At 41.0% G+C, this 18854-nt stretch overlaps 1 non-coding gene across 1 annotated transcript; it reads right to left on the bottom strand.

The window, feature by feature from the left end:
- Positions 1-12442: 12442 nt before the first annotated feature.
- On the bottom strand, positions 12443-12514 carry TRNAC-ACA (transfer RNA cysteine (anticodon ACA)). Its single transcript has one exon. It is a non-coding gene; the product is annotated as a tRNA-Cys (tRNA).
- Positions 12515-18854: the final 6340 nt, after the last annotated feature.

The raw sequence follows: 18854 nt of genomic DNA, 5'->3' as shown, positions 1-18854 counted from the left end.
GGCCTGAATTTCTGGCAGTTCTTTGTCGATGTACTGCTGCAACATTTTAAATTATCTTTGGCAAAATTTTATTTGCATGATATTGTTTGATAATTTCCAAATTCTGTTGGATCATTTTTCTTTGGAATGGGCACAAATATGGATATCTTTCAGTTGGTTGGCCAGTTAACTGTCTTCCAAATTTCTTGGCATTGATAAGTGAGTGCTTCCAGCATTGTATCCATTTTTTTGAAACATCTCAACTGGTATTCCATCTATCCCTGGAGCCTTGATGGTACTGACAGATGAGTCGTGGCAAATGTGAGTGCCGCCTACTTAGTCAACCTTTTAAATCACTGAAGCAGATGCTGGAATTTCTGCTTCTTCTCCCTACATTTGGCCATCAAAGTAATGTGTTTTGTCTGTGGTAAAAACTTAGGGTCTAGATCAAGACCACCACCAAGGAGCACCCCTACAGTTATCCAGATAAAAGCTACTAGGGTTATATCTCAGTAAAGAGGCCCATTAAGTTAACCTAGCCCACTCTGTACCTGGTGATCTTGCCCTTGGTGGTCATGTGAGGACTTCACTTTCTCTCTCTGAATGTCTCATTTCCTCAGCCCCACTCTCAAGAGGAATGATGTTGCACTCGTTGTTAAAAAGACCATTTCGAGATCTATCCTGAACTACAATATTGTCAGTGATAGGATAATATCCATTTGCCTACAAGGAAGACCAGTTAATATGGCTATTATTCAAATTTATGCACCAACTGCTAAGGTCAAAGATGAAGAAATTAAAGATTTTTACCAACATCTGCAGTCTGAAATTGATCAAACATGCAATCAAGCACATTCATAATTACTAGTGATTAGAATGTAAAAGTTGGAAACAAAGAAGGATCAGTAGTTGGAAGATACGGCCTTGGTGACAGAAATGATACCAGAGATTGCATGGCAGAATTTTACAAGACTAATGACTTATTCATAGCAAATAGTTTTTTTTCAACAACATAAATGGCGACTATTCATGTAGACCTCACCAGATGGAATACAAAGGAGTCAAACCAACTACATCTGTGGAAAGAGATGATGGAGAAGCTCAATATCATTAGTCAGAAAAAGGCCGGGGCCAATTGAGGAAAAGATCATCAATTGCTCATATTCGAGTTTAAGTTGAAGCTGAAGAAAATTAGAGCAAGTCCACAAGTGCCAAAATATAACCTTGAGTATATCCCACTGCAATTTGGAGCCCATCTCGAGAATACATATGATGTGTTGAACACTAACGACTGAAGACCAGAGGAGTTGTGGAAGGACATCAAGGGCATCATACATGAAGAAACAAAAGGTCATTAAAAAGACAGGAAAGAAAGAAAAGATAAAAATGGATGTCAGAAGAGACTTTGAAACTTTCTCTTCCCTTGCTAAAGCAAAGGGAAGAAATGAAGTAAAAGAGCTGAACAGAAGCTTTCAAAGGGTGGCTCAAGAAGACAAAGTTAAGTATTATAATGAAATGTACGAAGACCTGGGGTTAGAAAACCAAAAGCGAAGAACATTTTTCAAGCTGAATGAACTGAAGAAAAAATTCAAGTCTCAAGTTGCAATACTGAAGGGTTCTATGGGGAAAATATTGAATGATGCAGGAAGTATTAAAAGAAGTTGGAAAGAAAATACAGAGTCACCGTACCGAAAAGAATTGGTCGACATTCAACCATTTCAGGATGTAATATGTGATAAAAAATTGATGGTACTGAAGGAAGAGGTCCAAGCTGCACTGAAGGCATTGAAGAAAAACAATGCTCCAGGAATTGACAGAATACTAATTGAGATGTTTCAACAAACGGATGCAGCAGTGGAGGTGCTCACTCATCTATGTCAAGAAATTTGGAAGACAGCTACCTGGCCAACTGACTGGAGGAGATCCATATTTGTGCCCATTCCAAAGAAAGGTGATCCAACAGGATGCAGAAATTATCAAATAATATTATTAATATCACATGCAAGCAAAATTTTGCTAGAGATCATTCAAAAGCGGTTGCAGCAGTACATCATCAGGGAACTGCCAGAATTCAAACCTGATTCAGAAGAGGATGTGGAATTGGGGATATATTGCTCATGACAGATGGATCATGGCTGAAAGCAGAAAATACCAGAAAGATGTTTACCTGTGTTTTATTGACTATGAAAAGGCATTGACTGTGTGGATCATAACAAATTATGGATAACATTGCAAAGAATGGGAATTCCAGAATACTTAATTGTGCTCCTGCAGAACCTGTACATAAACCAAGAGGCAGTCATTCAAACAAAACAAGGGGATACTTCGTGGTTTAAAACAAGGAAAAGTGTGTGTCAGGGTTGTATCCTTGCACCATAATTGTTCAATCTGTATGCTGAAAAAATAATCCGAGTAGCTGTACTGTATGAAGAAGAATGGGGCACTGGGATTGAAGGAAGACTCATTAACAATCTGCATTATGCAAATAACACAACCTTGCTTGCCATAAGTGAAGAGGGCTTGAAGCACTTACTGATGAAGATCAAAGACTACAGCCTTCAGGATGGATTGTACCTCAACATAAAGAAAACAAAAATCATCACAACTGGACCAATAAGCAACATCATGATAAAGAGAGAAAAGATTGCAGTTGTCAAGAACTTCATTATACTTGGATCCACAATCAACACCCATGGAAGCAGCAGTCAAGAAATCAAAGGATGTATTACATTGGGCTAACCTCCTGCAGAAGACCTCTTTGAAGTGTTAAAAAGCAAAGGTGTCACTTTGAGGACTAAGGTGTGCCTGACCCAAACCATGGCATTTTCAGTCACCTCATATGCTGTGAAAGCTGGACAATGAATAAGACTGAAGAATTCATGCCTTTGTATTACGGTTTTGGTGAATAGTATTGAATGTACCATGAACCGCCAGAAGAATGAACAAATCTGTCTTGGAACAATTTCAGCCAGGATGCCCCTTAGAAGCAAGGATGGAGAGATTTTGTCTCATGTACTTTGGACATGTTATCAGGAAGGACCAATCCATGTAGAAGAATATCATGCTTGATAAAGTAGAGGGTCAACAAAAAAGAGGAAGACCCTCAGCAAGGTGGATTGACACAGTGGCTGCACCAATAGAGTCAAGCATAACAATGATTTTGAGGACAGCACAGGACCGGGCAGTGTTTCTGTTGTACCTAAGTTCTTTATTAGTCAGAACTGATTAGACCGCACCTAACACCACCACCAGCCGGCAGTCACTTCCCCCCATTTCTTGATGATCTTGGCTTATGACACAATTTCACTCCTTCCGACCCAGCCTGTTGGTTCTCAAACTCCTCTCCTCCAGTGATCCTTTACTTCAGTCATCCCTTCTATGGTAGGTAATTCTTTAGACTCTGTCACTACCAATAACTACAACCTCTCCATAATCTAAATTTCACATGTTTCACTTTCAGACCACTACTTAGGATCTCAGGCTCCTCTGTCACTTCTACTGATGAAATTAAGGATGTCTAGGAAAGCAAGGTATTATTACAATTGCATGGGACTCTGTCAGCTTCCATCTGTGAAACATCTTCAACCTTTCCAAAGCACTCTCCATTACCATGCACCCAACAGTCCTTTCTCCATTTTCCGGAAGGACTTTCCATCCATCAATCCTACTGAATTTTCACTGTCCCTCACTCCTTCTTTATTTGTCAATATTCCATGATACATTATTATAACCATACCCTTGCATATACCCTCCATTCCCTTACTCTGTTATGCTTGGCAAAACCATAAAAAGAAAAACATAACTTTGGGTAAATCTACTTTTTCATTCCACCATGTGTTTCAGCTTGTTGTACTGTGGTGACTTGTGTGTTGCTGTGATACTGGAAAACTTTGCCACAAGTATTTCAAATACCAGCAGGGTCACCCTTGGTGAACAGGTTTCAGGGGAGCTCCCAGACTAAGACAGGCTAGAAAGAAGGACCTGACAATCTACTTCTGAAAAAAATGACCAGTGGAAATGTTGTGAATAGTTGTGGAACATTGATATAGTATGGGAAAATGAGCCCCTCAGGTTGGAAGGTACTCAAAATATGACTGGGGAAGAGCTGCCTCCTTAAAATAGAGTGGATCTTAACGACGTGGATGGTGTCAAGTTTTTGGGACCTTCATTTCCTGATGTGGCACAACTCAATGAAAGAAACAGCTGCAAACATCCATTAATAATTGGAATGTGGAATCTACAAAGTATCCATCTAGGAAAATTGGAAGCCATCAAAAATGAAATTAAAAAAAGTAAAAATTGTTCCTTCAGAGTTTATGCGAGTTGAAGTGGAGACTCATAAAAGTAACTTTTCCTACTTTAAAATTTCCTCTAAGGACATTGCCGCTGGTAATCATATTTTCAAATTTTTATTTTTTATTTATTAGGCATTTCTCAGTACTAGAAACACATTACAATAATAAGAAATCAAGAAAACAATTTAAAATAAATAATAAAAAATGAAATGAAACACATAAAGATCAATATCCTAGGTGTTACTGAGCTGAAATGGACTGGTATTGGCCATTTTGAATCAGACAATCATATGGTTTACTACGCCGGGAATGACAAATTGAAGAGGAATGGTGTTACGTTCATCATCAAAAAGAACATTTCAAGATCTGTCCTGAAGTACAACTCTGTCATTGATAGGATAATATCCATAATTTTCGCCGTAGAATCCTTCAATATTGCAACTTGAGGCTTGAATTTTTTCTTCAGTTCTTTCAGCTTGAGAAATGCTGAGCATGTTCTTCCCTTTTGGTTTTCTATCTCCAGCTCTTTGCAGACGTCATTATAATACATTATTAATACTGCATTATATTTCTTTTTTTTATATATAATTACTAATATATCAGGATTTTTTCACCTATCTGCATTCCATTTGTCTCATGTTTCTGTGATTTTTTTTTTTTTTTTTTTTTGGTCTCTTGCCTTCTTTTGAATTAACTGGGATTTTTCTCATTTCATTTTTTTCTACTAGCCCATATCCTCCATTCTCTTACCCACATTTATTTGGCAAAAACTACAATTTTTTAAATGATGTACTAGAAGTTTCTGCACGCAAATTTTAAAAGTCTATGGATAATCAATACTGTGATGGTTAAGATTGTGTGTCAACTTGGGTCGGCCATTATTCTCAGTGGTTTGGCAGTTGTATGATGTTGTGATCACTTCCATGATGAGATTTGACATATGTGATCACCTCCATGATGGGATCTGCTGTGAGTAGCCAATCAGTTGAAAGGGAGTTTCCTTGGGTTTGTGGCCTGCATCAAATATAAGCAGACATTCTGGCAAGGCTTGTGGCTTTTGCTCACTCTGGATCCTGCAGCTGGCTTCTCTTTGTCTGACCTACAGTTCTTGGGGCTTGAGCTGGCAGGTTACCTGCAGTCTTGCCTGCCAATCTTGGGATTCAAGGATCTTCACAGCCCGTGAGCAACAGCACTGCTCTCTGATCTGCCGATCTTGGGTTTGCCAGCCTCTGTGGCTACGTAAATAAGGAGAAGCCTCTGTCCTGATCCATGGACTTGGGATGTTCCAGCCTCCACAACCGCGTGAGCCATTTCCTTGATATAAATCTCTCTACATATATATTTATAAGCTTTACTGGTTTTGCTTCTCTAGAGAACCCAGCCTAAGATTCAGCCTAAGCGTACGTATAGTCTTTTCCCAAATTATAGAAAGACCTATGACACTTTAGTGCCCCTTTCTTTCCATGTTATTGTTAATCAGTATTTTAGTTCTATCTTTTAAAAAGTTACAAGTTAGGCAATAATATTGTTGTATATTATCAATAACTTTTAGAATTACTGTATATATGCCAATTTATTTGTTCAAAATTTCTTTGTATCTCAGGTCTCCCATCTGGGATCATTTTACTTCTCCTCAAAGTATTTATTTCAGAATTTTCTCTAGTGAGGGTTTGTTGGTGGTAAACTCTCTAAGCTTTGTCTGTTCACGAGCAATAGTTTTGCTAGGAATTGAATTCTAACTCGGCTGTTATTTTCTTTCAACATATTGAAAGTGTTATTGAACTATCTTCTGGCTTTGCTTGCCACTGTTGACAAATCATCCAGCAGTTGAGTTATCACTACCTGGTAGGTGTAACGGCCCTTCAAATCCACCAGTTGCTCCTTGGAAACTCTATGGGTCAGTTCTACTTTGTCCTGTAGGGTTGCTGTGAGTCAGAATTGACTTGATGGCCGTGGGTTTGGGTTTTTCTTTTTATTGGTTTTGTAGGTGATCTCAGATTTCTCTGACTGCCTTCTAAGGACAGAGTCTTCACACTCAGCCAGAAGCTCAAATCACACATTGCAGAGCATGGAGACCAGTGAAAGAAGAGTGGGAAGACCACAGTAGTAGTGGCTGGGATGAGCACATCACCTGAGGTTGAGCTGCTCTGCTCAGTGAGGGAACGGTGTCCTCTGACTTCTTGCTCTTTGCAGAAAGACTCTGTAAGGGGAGAGGAGACTGGAACTCTTTTACGAGTTTATTGACTAAAAAGCTAGGGGGCACACAGATTTGAACTGGGGATCTCTTGATCTGATGTCAAAGGTTCTACCTGTGAGCTATACCCCCTGAAATGCTGTTGTTGTTCTTAGGTACCATCTAGTTGATTCTGACTCATAGCGACCCTATAGGACAGAGTAGAACTGCCCCATAGGTTTCCAAGGAGTGGCTGGTAGGTTTGAACTGCCAGCCTCTTGGTTAGCAGCCAAGCTCTTAACCACTATGCCACTGGGACACCTGCTATGCTAGTTAGGGACAACAGTCTTTCCCTGTGCAGCCACACCCTCAGACTCTGGCACAGATGCTCCTTCAGGATAGGTTTCCTTAGAGCAACCAGGCTGGCTTTCCAGCTAACCCATCTCCCTATCTGAGAGGCAGCATCAGGTTCACTTCTTCTTCAGCCCTGCAACTTCCTCATCCTCAGTCCCCGGGTGAGGACAGTAATGTGGGGGAGCACTCACCTGACAGCTGGAAGGGTCTATTGTGACATCTACATTGGTTTTTGTTTGTTTTGTTTTGTGCTGAGCACCTGAAAACAGAGATGCCAAATGACCAATGGCCTGGCCAAGCATGCAACTTCTCAAAGATAAGACCCATACTCACGTGTCTGAAAACTGGATCATAGTTCTTCCCACAAAGCCACACTCTAGGGCCATGCTGACCTCCTCTCTGTTTGCCATCATCTCCATATATATTCAGTTGCTTTCTCTGATGGTTGAGATAAATGTTCTGATGTACTGATTGAAGAAATTATTACCTTTAAACTCCAAACTTGCCCTTCGTCCTCTGCCTTGTGATGCTAGTTCTGGGACTCTGCACCCCACAGTTCTTCTTTGTCAGGTGGTTTCCCGATTGGTCCTGCCAGCCGGGCACTTGAGAGGCACTGGAGGGCTGGAGGAGGAAAATAGTACTTGTTTCCTGTCTGCATGTGTTCCTGTCAGTGTAACCCCAGGAGTGACAGCTCACTCCAGTAACACCAGTGACTCCAGTTTACAGCATTTCACTCACAAAACCAGCCTCATCCAGCCTCCTCACGGACTTTGTGTCTGTGAATTGACCTTGGTCTAGAAACTGAATGAGAGGCTGTGACTCTCCACTGGGGCAATTCAAGTCAGGTTTTTTGCTGCCAGATGTAGCGTTTCTCCTGTTATATAGGTCAAGCAATACTTTAGTAGGCTGCCCATCTATTTCATTCCTAGGAACACTGTGATCAATTGACCACCATCAAAGAGATTTGCAGGGTGAGGCAGTATGATTACACATACATCCCTCTTCCCTTTTATGCTAGGTGCGTCCACCTTGTCTTTGGTGGGTAAGTGCTGCCACTTGACCTCTGCTACTCTGGCATCCCACCATCCCCATTTAAATCAGAGAGACCATCTTATTTGTGGCATCCCCTACAGTCCTACCTGGCCAACAAAAGTGAGCAACTATAGAGCTTCTCAAGGATGCAAGCTATCACCTCACTAATGTGTCTTTTTTTTTTTTTAGCTTTAACAAACAGAAATTTATTTTTTCACAGTTTAGGAGGTGAAAATTTTGAATTCAGGGTGCCGGCTCTAGGGGAAGGCTTTTTCTGTTAGTTTTGGGGGAAGGTCCTTGTCTCTTCAGCTTCTGTTTCCTGGTTCCTTGGAAACCTCTGTGAGGCTTGGACTCTGTCTTCCCCCATCTCTGCTGCTTCTGTGTGCTCATCTGCTTTTTTTAGATCTCAGTGGTGATTGGCTTAAAACACATCCTACACTGCTATGGCCTCTTAACAAAGAAAACCCATTCTCAAATGGGGTTATAACCACAGGTATAGGGGTTAGATTTTTTTTTTTTAATTTTTATTGTGCTTTAAGTGAAAGCTTACAAACCAAGTCAATCTCTCACACACAAACTTACATATACCTTGCTACATACTCCCGTTTGCTCTCCCCCTAATGAGACAGCCTGCTCCCTCCCTTCACTCTCTCATTTCATGTCCATTTTGCCAGCTTCTAAACCCCTCTACCCTCTCATCTCCCCTCCAGGGAGAGATGCCAACATAGTCTGAGGTGTCCACCTGATCTAAGAAGCTCGCTCCTCACCAGCATCCCTCTCCAACCCATTGTCCAGTCCAATCCATGTCTGAAGTGTCAGCTTTGGGAATGGTTCCTGTCCTGGGCCAGCAGAAGGTCTGGGGGCCATGACCACCGGGGTCCTTCTAGTCTCAGTCAGGCCATTAAGTCTGGTCTTTTTACGAGAATTTGGGGTCTGCATCCCATTGCTCTCCTGCTCCCTCAGGGGTTCTCTGTTGTGTTCCCTGTCAGGGCAGTCATTGGTTGTAGCTGGGCACCATCTAGTTCTTCTGGTCTCAGGCTGATGTAGTCCCTGGTTTATGTGGCCCTTTCTGTCTCTTGGGCTCATAATTACCTTGTATCCTTGGTGTTCTTCATTCTCCTTTGATCCAGGTGGGTTGTAATATATGTCTTAATACCTTCTGGGCCTTCTTGTGGATCATAGTTGGGGACTGGATATGCAAATCACACTGATAAATCCAGTCCAATACTTTGGTCTTCCCAAACCTTTAGATTCCCTTCACACCATGCCAGGGAAACTCTTGTGCCCTAACTTCTTTAAGTGTAAACCACTGTTGAGTCCAAGTTACAGCCAACCAACCAAGTAAGCTGTTACAGCCATCTCCAGTTGCACTAGCTAACGCATTAAATTCATAGTACCTAGTAAATGCACCCATGTCAATGAATTCAGCTAGTGTTATATTCTACCCTATTTGGTCTAACACGCTTAGAATCCACTTCCTCACATATTCATCAGGTTTCTGCTGATATATATTAGCAAAACCTTGCATTTTTTTTAGGTGTGTAAGCCATTTCTTCCTGAGTTATAGTGTGTATGCTTCCCTCTGGTACATGCTATGATTTGACCCTAGTTAAAAAAAAAAAAAAATTTTATATGTCTATAGGATTGATCCATATGAGTTCTTTGTATATACTAGGTACATATCCAATTTCTATCATATGTGTTGCAAAATTTTGAGTCTCTTGTTTATGGAATTTTTTGTCATATAAAAATTTAAGTTTTGATGTACTCGTATATATCTTTTATATTTTGTGCTTTTGGGGTTGTGTTTATGAAATTCTTTCCTGAGTTATACATAAATCCTTATAAAAGTTTTATTTCATATTTAGGTCTTTATACGTTTGTTTTTTTTTTTTAAATGAAGTGAGGTAGGGATTGTATGTGACGTTTTTCCTTAGGAAGTCAATTATCCCAGCACGATTTTTTGTGTGGTCTATCCTTTCCCCATTGGTTGATGACACCACTTAGGGTTTACATCCTAAGATCATGCTTCATCTTCTAGACCAGCACTGTCCAATAAAAATATAATGTGAGCTACAAATATAAGCTACATATATCATTTTGTATTTTCTAATAACCATGTTAAGAAAAAATTGTTGAAATTAATTTTAATGACATACTTTATTTAAGCCGATATATCTAATATAATATTTCACCAGACTCACTGGTCTGACACAGACTGGAGAAACCCCGAGAGTATGGCCCCTGGATACCCTTTTAACTCAGTACTGAAGTCTCTCCTGAGAATCACCCTTCAGCTAAAGATTAGACAGACCCATAAAACAAAAGAAGACTAAATGGGCACACCAGTCCAGGGGCAAGGACAAGAAGGCAGGAGGGGACAGGAAAGATGATAGCAGGAACCCAAGGTCGAGAAGTGGAGAGTGTTGACGTGTTGTGGGGTGGGCAACCAATGTCATAAAACAATACGTGTATTAATTGTTTAATGAGAAACTAATTTGTTTTTAAAAAAAATTAAGACAGTGGCAAAAGCTTCCAGCCAACCACATTATTTGTAAAGCAGAGTGTTCACTTTTAGAAAAAAAAATGATCATTTCAACATGTAATTAATATTAAAATTATTTAACAACAAAAAGACAAACTATCCAATTAAAAAATGGGCAAAGAAATTGAATAGATATTTCATCAAAGAAGATTTGCAGAGTGTCCACCTAAGATACAACTACTGGTCTCTATTCATCCGGAGCAAACGAGAAAGAAGGAAACTCAAGACTCTGAGAAGAAACCAGTCTATAGGACTGTCTACATGAACCCATGGGAAATGCAAACCTAAACCGACGTGATACCACTTCACTCCTTCTAGGATGCCTATTATCAGAAAATGGAAAATAACAAGTACTGGTGAGGATTTGGATAACTTGGAGCCTTCATCCCTTGTTGGTGGGCCTGTAAAATAGTGCATTCATTATGGAAAACAGTGTGGTGGTTCCTCCAAAAGTTAAACATAGAATTGTTATTATATGACCCAGCAATTTCACCCCTAAGCATACACCCAAAAGAACTGAAAGCAGGGACTCAGACACTCGTGCATCCATGTTTACTGCAGCTCTATTCACAATAGCCAAAAGGTAGAAACAACCCAACTGTCCATCAACAGATGAATAAATGTAGGTAAATAAAATGTAGTCTATTGATACCAAATCCAAATGAAACCCATTGCCATTGAGCCATTCTGACTCATAATAACCCTGCAGGTCAGAGAAGAACTGCCCCAGAGGGTTTCCAAGGCTATAAATCTTTGCGGAAACAGATTGCCACATCTTTCTCCCGTGAGCACTTTAATCACTGCTCTGCCAGGGCTCCTTTTTCTCCATACAGTGGAATAGTGCTCATCCATAAAGAGAAGCTCTGATACATGCTACAACATGGATGAACCTCGAAAACATTATACTGAGTGAATGAAGTCTGATACAAAAGAATAAGCATTGTATGATCTCACTTATATGAAATATCTGTTGTTTTTGTGTGCTGTGGAATCGATTCCACCTCATATTGACCCCATATGACAGAGTAGAACTGCCCCATAGGATTTTGTAGGTAATCTTTAGGGAAGCAGATCACCAGGTCTTTTCCCTCAGGGAGTGGCTGGTAGGTTCCAACCACCGATCTTTTGATTAGCAGCAGCTGAATGCTTAGCTATCATGCCACCAGGGCACATTTCAAGAAATATCTAGAGTAGGCAAATGCATAAAGACAAAAGTTACTTAGTGGTTATTAGGGGTAGGTGAAGGGGGGGGGGATGAGAAGACATTGATTAAGGGGTACGGAGTTTCTGTTTGGGGGGATGAAAATTTGGAAATAGTGGTGATGGTTCCATAACATTCTATTACTAGGGAAGAGAATGTGTATTGAGTTGTTAACTTCCTACTTTTTTTTTTTTTTTGTAAAACGGGTAAAATATGGCCAATATCCAGGGTTGTTGTGTCACAAAACTCCAGGGCACTATGTAATTGATGGAGTTGTGTAATTCACAACCTGTACATGGCTGCCCTGGCAATAACAATCATCTGACCAATGGTCCATCCATATAGACCTATCATGTAAAAATCTGCTTCTTTTCAGCACTAATAAAATAGTTTTCCTGGTTGATGAATTGGTGTGTTTTCACTTCTGTTTGGTTGCCAAGGAGCTCAGAGATAGGTAGCAGTAGTAACTTCTCCTAGCCTAGGCTCTCTGGAATAGTTATTTACTTCCTCTCCTAAACGTTCAGCGCTTGCCTTTTGTTGTTTGATTGCCGGAGTTTTATTACGTGTTTTATTGTAAGCTGCCTCAATTCTGGTTTTTGAAAGAAGCTTGGTATAAACAAAGAAAATCATCATGGTAATAATTAGACATAAGGGAACACAGAGGAAGATTAGGGCAGACTCCCTCTACTCCAGGAAATGATTATGGCTGAGGAGGTAGAATGAAACCTATGAAAAATGTTGTAAGTGGAACACTTAAGTCTTCACTATTTGTTGGAAAATTTGGCTCCATGAGGCTGAGTCTATAGGGTAACAGGGAGCTGTACTTACAGTAGCTGCCTCAGGGAGTAAAAGAGAAGTAACACAAGGGGCACCTGGATTTGAACTAGGAACCTCTTGATCTGTAGTCAAATGCTCTACCACTGAGCTATACCCCCACCTGTGAGGCCTGCCTTAATAAAGATTCTTTCATAATTGTAGTCATTCCCAAGCTGCTCTCACCATCCTGTGTCTCCCTGGGAGCTACCTGAGCCTCTCTCTCATACCCCTTCCACACCTGTCTCAGAATCTGCTCTCCTCCTCCAGTGTCTCCCACCTATGTCCACCTGAATATCCCTCCTCCCAGAGCACTTCTCACCCCCTCCCTTATTATTATAACTACTGGGTCACAAGATGAACTCTTCCCATTTCTCTCAATATCTAATGCTTTGTGTGATGGTTAGGGTTGCGGGTCAGTTTGGCTGGGCCATGATTCTTAGTGGTTTGGCAGTTACGTTATGATGTAATCGCCTCCATAATGAGATCTAATTTAATCACCTCCACGATGAGATCTGCTAGGAGCAGCTGTGTTACTTATCTAGAGCTGCTACAACAGAAGAACCGCAAGTGGATGGCTTTAACAAAGATAAATTTATTTTCTCACAGTCTAGAAGGCTACAAGTCCAAATTCAGGGTGCCGGCTCCAGGGGAAGTCTCTCTCTGCTTGCTCTGGGGAAAGTCCTTCTCATCAATCTTCCCATGGTCTAGGAGCTTTTCAATGCAAGGACCCCGGGTCCAAAGGACCCATGCTCCTGGCTCTTCTTGCTTGGTGGAAATGAGGTTCCCGTCTCTCTGCTCACTTCTTTTATATCTCAAAAGAGATTGGCTTAAGACACAACCTAATCTTGCAGATTGAGTCCTACCTTACTAACATAATTGCTGCTAATCCCACTTCAATAATATCATAGAGGTAGGATTTACAACAAATAGGAAAATCACATCAGATGACAAAATGGTGGACACTCACACAACACTGGCAATCATGGACTAGCAAAATTGACTCATATTTTTTGGGGGGACACAATTCAATCCATGACAGCAGCCAATCAGTTGAAAGGGAGTTCCCTTGGAAGTGTGGCCTGCATCTAATATATGTGGATTTTCTGGCAAACCTTGCTGGTTTTTGCTTGCTCTGGATCCTGCAGCTGGCTCTTGATTTGACCTCCAGTTCTTGGGACTTGAGCTAGCAGCTTACGTGCCAGTCTTGGGATTTGTCAGTCTCTGCAGTCTGTGAGCTAGATGCCTGCTGTCTGACCTGCTGATCTTGAGTTTGCCAGTCCCTGCAGCTACATGAGTCAGGAGAAGCCTCTAGTCTGACCCATGGACTTGGAACTTTCTAGTCTCTACAACTTTGTGACCCATTTCTTTGATATAAATATCCTTCTCTCAAGATACATACACACATACACACATACTTCACTGATTTTGGTTTTCTAGAGAACCCAGCCTAAGACACTTTGTCTTGTTAATTTTTCTCCACCTCTCACTCACTGCTTTGGTTTCCTTTTCCTGGGTCATCTTGGAGGCTCTCAGGGGCTTGGCTTACCTAAGAGGAGGCAGCTGGCCAATAAGGCTGCAGCCCCAGCATTTGGAGGAAAGGGGAGTGGACAAGGGTAAATCCAGATGTCAGCATTCCTGGAGGGCCTACTTGTTCTGGAATTCAAGGACCCTCTGCTTTACAGCAATCAATTTCTCAATATTGAGTCATCATTGCATTTCTATGTTGAGCCCTTCTTTGTTATGTTGTACTATACCCTTGGATAAGATTTCCTACTATTTTATTTAGTTTATTCCAAAGTGATAGTGGCCTACAGCTTTCTTTTGGTGTGTTGTGGTTAAGTGGCATCAAGTTGGTTTCGACTAACAGTGACGTTATGTATAACAGAACCAAACACTGCCCAGTCCTGCGCCGTCCTCAAAATCATCTCTCTTTGAGCCCATTGTTGCAGCCACTGTATCAACCCATCTCACCGTCTTCCAGTTTTTTGCTGACCCTCTACCTTACCAAGCATGATGTTCTTCTCCAGGGACTGATCCCTCCTGATAATATGTCCAAAGTATATGCGATGAAGTCTTACCATCCTCCCTTGCAAGGAGCACTCCGGCTGTACTTCTTCCAAAACAGACTTGTTCATACTTTTGTCAGCCCGTGGAATATTCAACATTCTTCGCCAACACTAGTATTCAAAGGCATTAATTCTTCTCTGGTCTTCCTTATTCATTGTCCAGCTTTTGCATGCATACGAGGTGACTGAAAATACCATGGCTTAGGTCAAGCACACCTTAGTCCTCAAGGTGACATCTTTGCTTTTCAAAACTTTAAAGAGATCTTTTGCAGCAGATTTGCCCAAAGCAATACATCATTTGATTTCTTATTGCTGTTTCCACGGGCATCGACTGTGAATCCAAGTAAAATGAAATCCTTGACAACTTCAATATTTTCTCCGTTTATCATGATGCTGCTTATTGGTCCAATTGTAAAGATTTTTGTTTCCTTTATGTTGAGGTGTAATCCATATTGAAGGCTGTAGTTTTTGATCTTCGTCACTAAGTGGTTAAGTCCTCTTCGCTTTTCAGCCAGCAAGGTGTTGTCATCTGCATAAAGCTAATTGTTAATGAGTCTTCCTCCAATCCTGGTGCCCCGTTCTTCTTCATATAGTCCAGGTTCTCAGATTACTTCCTCAGCATACAGATTCAATAAGTATGGTGAAAGGATACAACCCTGACACATACCTTTCTTGATTTTAAGCCACTCAGTATCCCCTTGTTCTGGTCAAATGACTGCCTCTTGGTCTATGTACAAGTTCCACACACGCACAATTAAGTGTTCTGAAATTCCCATTCTTCACAATGTTATCTATAATTTGTTATGATCCACACAGTCATATGGCTTTACATAGTCAATAAAACACAGGTAAACATCTTTCTGGTATTCTCTGCTTTCAGCCATAATCCACCTGACATCAGCGATGATATCCTTTTTCACATCCTCTTCTGAACCCAGCCTGAATTTCTGGCAGTCCCCTGTTGATGAACTGCTGCAACCATTTTTGAATGATCTTCAGCAAAATTTTGTGTGTGGTATTCATGATTTGTTGTTGTTGTTAGCTGCCATCGAGTCGGTTCCGACTCATAGTGACCCTATGCACAAAAGAACGAAACACTGCCTGGTCCTGCACCATCGTTTTAATTGTTATGCTTGAGCTCATTGTTGCAGCCACTGTCAATCCACCTCATTGAGGGTCTTCCTCTTTTCCGGTGACCCTGTACTTTGCCAAGCATGCTGTCCTTCTCCAGGGGCTGATCCCTCCTGCCAACACGTCCAAAGCATGTAGGACACAGTCTCGCCACCCTTGCTTCTAAGGAGCACTCTGGTTGTACTTTTTCCAAGGCAGATTTGTTCATTCTTTTGGCAGTCCATGGTATATTCAATATTCTTCACCAACACCACAATTCGAAGGTGTCAATTCTTCTTTGGTCTTCGTTATTCATTGTCCAGCTTTCACATGCATATCGATGCAATTGAAAATATCATGGCTTGGGTCAGGTGCGCCTTAGTCTTCAAGGTGGCATCTTTGCTTTTCAACACTTTAAAGAGGTCCTTTGCAGCTGATTTACCCAATGCAATGCGTCATTTGATTTCTTGACTGCTACTTCCATGGGTGTTGATTGTGGATCCAGGTAAAATGAAATCCTCAACAACTTCAATCTTTTCTCCATTTATCATGATATTGCTCATTGGTCCAGGTGTGAGGATTTTTTTTTTTTAATGTTGAAGTGCAATCCATACTGAAGGCTGTGGTCTTTGATCTTCATTAGTAAGTGCTTCAAGTCCTCTTCAATTTCAGCAAGCAAAGTTGTGTCATCTGTATAACGCACATTGCTAATGAGTCTTCCTCCAATCCTGATGCCCCGTTCTTCTTCATATAGTTCTGCTTCTCAGATAATTTGCTCAGCATACAGTCTGAATAAGTATGGTGAAAGGATACAATGCTGATGCACACTTTTTCTGACTTTAATCCACACAGTAACCCCTTGTTCTGTTTGAACGACTGCCTCTTGATCTATGTACAGGTTCCTCATTAGCACAATGAAGTGTTCTGGAATTCCCATTCTTCGCAATGTTATCTGTAAGTTGTTATGATCCACACAGTCAAATGCCTTTGTACAGTCACTGAAACATAGGTAAACATTCTTCTGGTACTCCCTGCTTTCAGCCAGGATCCATCTGACATCAGCAATGATATTCCTGGTTCCATGTCCTCTTCTGAAACCAGCCTGAATTTCTGGCACTTCCCTGTTGATGTGCTGCTACAGCCATTTTTGAATGATCTTCAGCAAAATTTTGCTTGTGTGTGATATTAATGATATTGTTCTATAATTTCCACATTCGGTTGGATCACCTTTCTTGGGAACAGGCATAAACATGAATCTCTTCCTGTCAGTTGGCCAGGAAGGTATCTTCCATATTTCTTGGCACAGACAAGTGTACACCTCCAGTGCTGCATCAGTTTGTTCAAACATCTCAATTGATATTCCATCTATTCCTGAAGCCTTGTTTTTTGCCAATGCCTTCAGAGCAGCTTGGACTTCTTCCTTTAGTACCATAGGTTCCTGATCATATGCTACCTCTTGAAATGCTTGAACATCGACTAATTCTTTTTGGTATAATGACTCTGTGTATTCCTTCTATTTTGTTTTGATACTTCCTGCGTTATTTAATATTTTCCCATAGAATCCTTCACTATTGCCACCCCAGTCTTGAATTTTTTCTTCAGTTCTTTCAGCTTGAGAAACGCCGAGCGTGTTCTTCTCTTTTGGTTTTCTATCTCCAGCTCTTTGCACGTGTCATTATAATACTTTACTTTGTCTTCTCAAGCCACGCTTTGAAATCTTCTGTTCAGTTCTTTTACTTTATCATTTCTTCCTTTTGCTTTAGCTGCTTGGTGTTCGTAAGCAAGTTTCAGAGTCTCCTCTGACATCCATCTTGGTCTTTTCTTTCTTTCCTGTCTTTTCAATGATCTCTTGCTTTCTTTATGTATGATGTCCTTAATGTCATTCCACAACTCGTCTGGTCTTTGGTCATTAGTGTTCAATGCGTCATATCTATTCTTGAGATGGTCTCTAAATTCAAGTGGGATATACTCCAGGCCGTACTTTGGCTCTCATGGGCTTGTTCTAATTTTCTTCAGTTTCCACTTGAATTTGCATATGGAGCAATCGATGGTCTGTTCCACAGTTGGCCCCTGGCCTTGTTCTGATTGATGATATTGAGCATTTCCATCATCTCTTTTCACAGATGTAGTCGATTTTATTCCTGTATATCCTATCTGGCGAGGTCCATGTGTACAGTCGCCATTTATGTTGGTGAAAAAGGGTATTTGCAATGAAGAAGTCATTGGTCTTGCAAAATTCTATCACGCCATCTCTGGCATTGTTTCTATCACCTCCATGAACCACTGCCAAATCACCAGTTGTTGTGGAGTTGACTCCAATTCATGGTGACCCCATGTGTGTCAGAGCAGAACTGTGCTCTATAGAGTTTTCAGTGGCTAATTTTTTGGAAGTAGGTCATCAGGCCTTTCTTCTAAGCTATCTCTGGGTAGACCTGTACCTCCAACCTCTTGGTTATCAGCCAAACACATTAACTTTTTGCACCACTCAGGGACTCCACTGCCAAATTAGATTATTTTTCTACTGCAGCGTCGGTTCTGTAAAATTATTTAAGCCTCCTTTCCTTTTTTTTTTTTTAACAGCTCCATTATTTCCCAGGGTGGTGCAAATAGTTTGCACTTGGTTTGAATCCACCTGGTGGTACTGTAGAAGAAAGACCTGGTAATTTAAGTCCAAAAAATCAGCTATTGAAAACCCTATGCATCACATCAGTCCAGTTTGCAACCAATCATGGAGATGGCACAGGACTGGGCAGTGTTTTGTTCCATTGTGCGTGGGGTCGCTATGAGTCAGGAGCCAACTCAAGGGCAGCTGACAACAATGACAACATGAAGTAGCTAAGGTTATTCCCATTTTATAGATGAAGAATCAGACTCAGAGGGATTAAGTAACTTTCACTGAATCATCCAACAAATATTTAGGGTGATGGTTTTTCTATGTGTCCATTTGGTTACACTATACAAACCAAAAACCAAACCCATTGCTGTTGAGTCAATTCCAACTCACAGCAACTGTATAGGACAAAGTAGAACCACCCCACAGGGTTTCCAAGAGTGGCTGGTGGATTCTAGCTGCCGATCTTTTGGTTAGTAGTCAAGCTCTTAGCCACTGCACCAGCAGGGCTCTGGTTAGGCTACAAACCCAAAATAAATAGATAAATAAAACCAACGTCATTGCTGTCGAGTCAATTCCAATTCATAGCAACCCTATAAGACAGAGTATAACTGCTGGGTAGAGTTTTCAGGGACTGCCTGGTGGATCCAAACTGCTGACCTTTTCATTAGC

This window comes from Elephas maximus, chromosome 8 (genome assembly GCF_024166365.1).
Source record: "Elephas maximus indicus isolate mEleMax1 chromosome 8, mEleMax1 primary haplotype, whole genome shotgun sequence".
Lineage (NCBI taxonomy): Eukaryota > Metazoa > Chordata > Mammalia > Proboscidea > Elephantidae > Elephas > Elephas maximus.
Note: the sequence above shows the minus strand (reverse complement) of the source record. Positions and strands in the feature narration are given on the sequence as shown.